The sequence below is a fragment of the Schistocerca americana genome, unplaced genomic scaffold, assembly GCF_021461395.2.
Source record: "Schistocerca americana isolate TAMUIC-IGC-003095 unplaced genomic scaffold, iqSchAmer2.1 HiC_scaffold_208, whole genome shotgun sequence".
Classification (NCBI taxonomy): domain Eukaryota; kingdom Metazoa; phylum Arthropoda; class Insecta; order Orthoptera; family Acrididae; genus Schistocerca; species Schistocerca americana.
The window spans coordinates 81,420-87,682 of record NW_025725915.1 but is presented as its reverse complement, the minus strand read 5'-3'; positions in this window follow the sequence as shown (position 1 = coordinate 87,682).

The window sequence follows — 6,263 nt, the reverse complement described above, 5'->3', positions numbered from 1 at the left end:
ATTTCACCCTCGCCATGTATGATGTGCAAAAAAACAAACCCGCAAACGGCCGTCGTTACGGTGACACAAAAGTCGCCGATCGCACTGTCCCCCCTCGCAGACGGGTAACACACACACACACCCCAACAACACCAATGGGTCAAAAACCACGCCAACGAGGCGTGCCACCATTCCACGCCACGGCGACCAACCTCGTGGCCGTACCCCGCGCAACACGCTTTGACGCGCCCCCCCACCCACAATCAAAATGCACACATACATCACAGCCGTCCACACACACAAACAACAACAACAATTCCGCCCTTCCCGCAAAAGGCAAGTTGGTGGCCCTGAAAAGGGCCGTTTTGCCGCTCTCGCAACGGAGGAGCCTTCTCCATCCTTCCTTCCATTCCAGAGCCACCTCCTTACTTGGAGCTCGTGTACTTGGTCACCGCCTTCGTGCCCTCGCTCACGGCGTGCTTGGCCAGCTCGCCAGGCAGCAACAGCCGCACAGCGGTCTGGATCTCGCGGGACGTGATGGTCGAGCGCTTGTTGTAGTGCGCCAGGCGAGAAGCCTCGGCCGCAATGCGCTCGAAAATGTCGTTCACGAAGCTGTTCATGATGCTCATCGCCTTCGACGAGATGCCCGTGTCAGGGTGCACCTGCTTCAGCACCTTGTAGATGTAGATGGCATAGCTCTCCTTCCTCTTGCGCTTCTTCTTCTTGTCGCCCTTCGAAATGTTCTTCTGCGCCTTGCCAGCCTTCTTGGCGGCCTTCCCGCTAGTCTTGGGCGGCATCTCGAACCAACGTACGGCAGCAGCAACACCAGTAGCAAGCGCTCCGCTCTAGTCAGCGTCTCCCCACACAGTGGCACCCGCCGCCAGTTTTTTTTTTTTTTTTTTTTTTTTTTTTTTTTTTTTTTTTTTTTTTTTTTTTTTTTTTTTTTTTGTTGTTGTGTCACTTTGTTGAAGAGAGGCCCATCGGCTTTGCCGATTCGCCGTGTATTTTTGTGTATGTTTGGTTGGTTGTGCTGTGGTGGCACTATTTATTTGACTTTGGGGGACAGGAATGTTATTTTTTTTCGGACTGTGTCCGCCAATCCGCCTCCTTGGTTGGTGTTCTGTTCTTCCTCTTCGGGAGTTGTGTGGTTCTCGTTGTCTTCTTGATTTCTTGTTGCTTCTTAGGTGATTGCCGTTGGGTTGTCGTACTTTGGTTGTGGATGTGAGTCCTAGTTTCTTAGTTCTTTATAATGCTAATCCTACCTATCCTTATACACAGTGAATTTGCACACATTTAATTTCTAATACTACCTAACCTTATGAGCTATGGGTTTTGCTAGTTATGCATTTTTATTGAGAGATGGTTGTTATTTTAATCTAACTACTCACTATATGCTAGTTCTAATCTACAAGGGGTGGCTGGTGAATTTGACTATTTGTATCATTTATGTCTACTCTATTCTACTAGTCGTCAGCTTGGTCTGCTGGTTCGTCAATTATGCTACGTGGCACGCGTTGCTTGTGCCAATGTTTGGGTTTACTGGTGCCTACGTTAGTTAGTTGCCTACAGTTGTCTCTTATTATATCTAGTTTGTTGTGAACCCGTGTTGCTAATTTCTTGACTGTTTCGTCCAACATGTCCATCTCCATGATCTCGTGGAGGTGTCTGGTACGTGCCCATGGTGGGGCCCCTAGGATCCAGCGCAACACTTTGTTTTGAACGATTTGTAGTTGGTGTCTGGTTGTTCTGCTTGCAGTGCCCCAAGAGGTGCAGCCATACGTCATCGTCGGGAGGATTGCAGTTTTGTATAATGTCCGTTTGGTTTCTTGCTTTAGGTTTTTGCTTTTGAAAATGGGATAGAGGGCCTTTGCTAGGTTTTGGGCTTTTTGTTTCTTTTCCTTAATGTGACGGTGGTAGAGCAATTTTTTGTCCAATATGACGCCTAAATATTTTACTTCGTCCCTCCACGGGAGTTCTTGTGCATTTAGTCGCAGGTTTTCTTCAAGGATAGGTCTTTTCCTTGTAAAGTAAACTGCGGCTGATTTCCCTGCGTTCAGTTGCATTTTATTTTGTCGACACCATGCTTCCACTAGGGTTACTTGTCGCTGCAGCCTTTTGATATTGGTGAGGTGACGCTTGCCGCTTGTGAAAAAGGCTGTATCGTCAGCGAACTGGGCGATATTTACTCCTGGCTCTAGTGGGATGTCGTTTGCGTAGATGTTAAACAGGGTCGGCGAGAGAACTGATCCTTGGGGTATTCCTGCAGTCAGCGGTCGTGTGGATGAGTGTTTTCCGTCAATTTCGACTACGAATTGTCTGTCGGTCAGGAAGCTGTCTATAATTTTGATGTAGGTGGCCGGGATGGTTGTTTGTCTGAGGAGTTTCCATATGAGGTTCTGATGCCATACTTTGTCGAATGCTTTTTCCCAATCAAGGAAGATGGCGGCTGTTGAGTTTTCGTAGTTCATGTTTTGGGCAATATGTTCGGTTAACCGGAGTACTTGGAGTTCAGCAGAAACTTTCCTTTGGAAGCCAAATTGTTCTGCCCGGATGGTGTTGTCTTCGGTGAGGGCTTTTTGGATGCGGTTTAGGATAACCCTTTCTAGAATTTTCCCCATGGTGTGAAGGAGGCTTATGGGTCTGTTGTTGGCTGGTAGGCTGGGGTTTTTTCCTGCTTTTGGAATTGTTATCAATTTTGCTTTCTTCCATGTTGTGGGGAAGTAATTCAGTTGTAGACATCTGTTTATTATTCTAGTCAGGAGGACAAGGGGTTTTCTAGGGAGGTTTTTGAGATGCATGTGGGTTATTCTGTCGAGACCTGGGGCTGTTTTTCCGCTTCGTTTTCGTATTTCTCTCCGTATTTCGCTGGGTGTGGCTAGTTCTGGTGGTATGGCTGGAATTGTGTTTCTGAGTGCTTCAGTTTCACGGCGCATTGTTCTGTCTTTTTCGTGGTCTTCCCTCGTGCGAACGTCGTACTGGGGTAGGGAGTTTTGGTCTTCGAAAGTGTCAGCTAATAATTCGGCTCTTGCCAGGGCATCGAATACGGTGCCTTGTTGGCCTGATAGGGCCCTCTTCCCCGTTGGCTGGCTTTTTAGGTTTGTGACTAATTTCCATTCGTCCTGTGATTGGAGCCTGAATGTTTCCATGAGGTCGTTCCAACTTTCGGCGCGCCATTCTGTGAGGCGTTTCTGCAGTTCTCTTGTTAGTTTATTCATTTCTGTGCGGTCCCTAGGGTCGCGTGTTCGTTGCCATCGCTTTCGTGCCATGTTTTTCAGGTGTCGGAGGTCTTGCAGTAGTGGGGGAAGGTTTTCTTGCTGTTTTTCTACTGTTGTTGTTGTGGTGGCGTTTTTGGCGGCTATTTGGATGTCTTTTGTTAGCTTCTGTATTGCTTTATCTACTTTGTTGACTGTGGTGAGGTCGGTGGTTGGTCGAGAGGAGGCTGTTAATGTCGTTCTATATTGGTCCCAATTTATGTTTATGGTTTTCGTTTGTGGTTGAGATGGTGGTCTTATCTTACGGATGTTGACGAGTACTGGGTGATGGTCGGATGTCAGGTTGTTGCAGACTGTCATTTTTACATTGCCTATTGGGCCCTTGGTTAATATAATGTCAAGGACATCTGGTCTCTGTTGGGGTAGGAGTGGTGTTCGTGTGGGGTCGTCTGGCCCTTGGACGATAAACTGGAGCGTTTCTTCCAGCGATTGCAGCTTATTTCCCTTCGGGTTCACTATCCGCGAGTTCCAAAAGGGATGTTTTGCGTTTAGGTCTCCCCCTAGGAGAATTTTGGGGTGGAGATCTAGTACTGCTCGTAAGTCGTCTTCTAGAAGCTGGCGGTTGGGGGCGAGGTATGTGGCCCCGATTAGTATCGCCCCATCGTCGGTGTTTATTTTGGCGAGAGTGACTTCCATTTGTTGCAGTTCTGGGCAGCTCACTGGGTCATGAGTTATTGTGTTCTTAATGAGTATTGCTGTGCCTCCACCTCGTTGGTTCCGTCGGTCGGTTCTGTAACAAGTCATGTTTCGGAGTCGGAAGTTGTCTGATGGCTGCAGGTGGGTTTCTGTAATTAGCATGATGTCAATGTCTTTTTCAGCTATGAACGCTTGAGTTTCGATCTTCTTGCGTTTGATGCCATTTGCGTTCCAGACGCAAATGGTTATGTCACGTTTTTGCCTCCTGTGTCCCGCCATTTTTACTCCGTGAGCATTATGGCTGCTTCCAGCAGTATTACTGCCTTCGCTGTTTTGTCTTTTGCTGTGCGGAGTTTGTTGGCCGTAGTGATGATGGTTGTCACGAGGTTTTGTTTATTGAAAAGTTGCAGTGTGGACAGTATCTCCGCCAGTGCTGTTCCCAGTTCAGTGGGCCTGTGATCTGCTGGTGGTTGATGTTGTGGTGGGGCGCCCAGTTGTTGTCGGGTTGGAGTGCCTGGGGCCACGGTTTTGTCGTGTTGTAAATGTTGTTGTGGAGGTGTGGTTACATTTGCGTAAGTGCGGTCGGTTACCCGAATATCTCTTGTGATGGTGGCGTTTGCCGCTGTCTGTCGTCTGTCGGTGTATCTTGCTGAGTCTGACTGTAGTTCGGTTCTTGTGTATTCTTGACGGGTCGCGTTTTGGGCTGGTCTGAATGGCTTTAGCCTCTTTTGATAGTGTTCGCACCCTTTAAAGTTTGCTGGGTGGCTCCCTTTGCAGTTTGCGCAGGTGGGTGGTTCTGATCGTGGCTTCTGACAGTCCTTGGAGTGGTGTAGTCCGGCGCAGCGTACACATCGTGCTGGTAGCTGACAGTAGTTCGCGGTGTGGTCTAGTCTTTGGCATCGGTGGCACTGTGCAGGACCATTTTTCGCTCTGTATGCCTCCACACGTACCACCATCCCCAGCAAGCCACGTATGTCATACAGTTTGTCGGCGTCTTTGATTTGTGGCGTTGCAATTTGGTAAGTTCCCTGGGGGATGAGTTGATGTGTCTCTCTGTCCCTCTTTTTGTGTTCAAAAACGGACACGATCTGGTGGCCTTTTTGTGTAAGTGCTGCTTTAACTTCGTCTTCCGGTGTGTTTGGTAGTAGTCCTTTCATGACAAAGCGTCTACAGCGTTGGTCGGCAAGCTGGTGACCGTAGTAGGGTAGATTTTCCTGTCTCAGGAATTTTTCTGCCTCCCTGTAGTCTTCCGCAGTGTCGAAGTGGTATTTGACGCTGTCTCCGCGGAAGATGGCTTTTAGTGGCCCCTTGACCTTTTCCTTCAGGGTTTTGTTTAGCTTTTGGAAGTCGCATGGTTGATGTACAACGATAGGTGGTACTTTGTTGTTGGCTGCGCTGCGCCCCGCTTGAGGTTGCAGTGTGTGTTGTGATGCCTGTTGCTGTTGTTCGGTGTTCTTGAGTTCAGATGTGGATGGTTTACCCGGTGTGTCAGTGTTCTGTGGCTCTTTTGGCTCGTTCTGCGTCAGCAGAGCTGCCGGGAACACTTCCGGTGTGTCAGTGTTCTCTGGCTCTTTTGGCTCGTTCTGCGTCAGCAGAGCTGCCGGTAGCACTTCGATAAGGTCGAGGACTTGATATATGTTTTCACTCTCGAAAGAGAGTTCAGTTGGAGTAGTCTGATTTATTTGTGGCCGCCTTTTTGGGGAGCGTCTGCCCCTTGGCAGTCTGAATTCGAAGCTGGGGTCAGTGTCTGTGGGTCTGGAGGCCCGTTGTGAGTGTTCGTTTTCTTGGCTTGGCTCCTGGCTTGGGCCAGGCTGTGGTATGCATTTAGGAGTTACTTCGTTGTCATTTTTTCGGCGGACGTCTATGTTGGGTGGACATGACGGTGATCTTGGTTTTGCTCCTGTCGGAGTGTGGCTTGTCCTATTCATTTTGGGGTTGGGCTGGATCTTCATTCAGCCCTTTCCGATGAAGTCTGGGGGAAGGGGGGTCATGGAGATGGACCCTACACGCGAGAGTCTGCCTGGTCCCTAGTTTTTGATCTGGCCTGGCAGAACGCGGGCTGGTCCCGCCGCAGCAGGGGCCCTGGCTCTGCAGCGTTCCCTACCACTAACAGTCCCTAAATTCCGGCTCTCCGGAGTTATTCTAACCTACTGCCTGTCTCGGTACGACAACCCAACGACAATTGCTTTTTTTGGAGTTGCCGGTACAGCAGTACCAGCACAGGCGACGGTAGCCGCAGCGGCAGCCGCAGTGGATGCGGCGGCGATTGCGGCAGCAGCGGCAGCCACACGAGTTGCGGCGGCAAGAGCGGCAACGGCTAGCTCCGCGAAGGCAGATGCACGCCGCCCCAACACGACAATTTTGCGCGCGTCTTAA